Here is a 413-nt window from a genome sequence, read left to right as displayed (position 1 = left end):
TTATTTGTTTCCGATTAGACTGTGATTATTGTGTTCATTTTGAATGGGATCTGGAATGATCCACTTCCGCTGCTCATGGAGATCTCTATTTTAGATTTCCTTCATAGAGGACCTTAGAAATAGCTTAACTTTGAATTTGGAGCTTCAAATTAACCCACAAATCCACAAATTTGTTAAAAACCGAGAGCTTTTGTTTCTGCCACTATTTTTCTTCGTTTTCCTTTCTTTTTGGGCCAAATTTCTTCAATAAAAACACCCGTCAACCTTCCTCTCATATCCCTCGATATTTTGGCTCTGTTTTGCCCAATTTTCCTCCATCAGAAACTCTTAATTATATTATTTTCTTCATCTCCCTTTTAAAGCTAGTGCAACTTAAAACTTAAATTTTAGCCTCAATCTTCGATTTCCAGCAT

Source organism: Benincasa hispida, chromosome 7, assembly GCF_027475165.1.
Source record: "Benincasa hispida cultivar pf3 chromosome 7, pf3_genome.v1.1, whole genome shotgun sequence".
In the NCBI taxonomy this organism is placed as follows: Eukaryota; Viridiplantae; Streptophyta; class Magnoliopsida; order Cucurbitales; family Cucurbitaceae; genus Benincasa; species Benincasa hispida.
The sequence above is the reverse complement of the archived record's forward strand: the minus strand, read 5'-3'. Positions refer to the sequence as shown.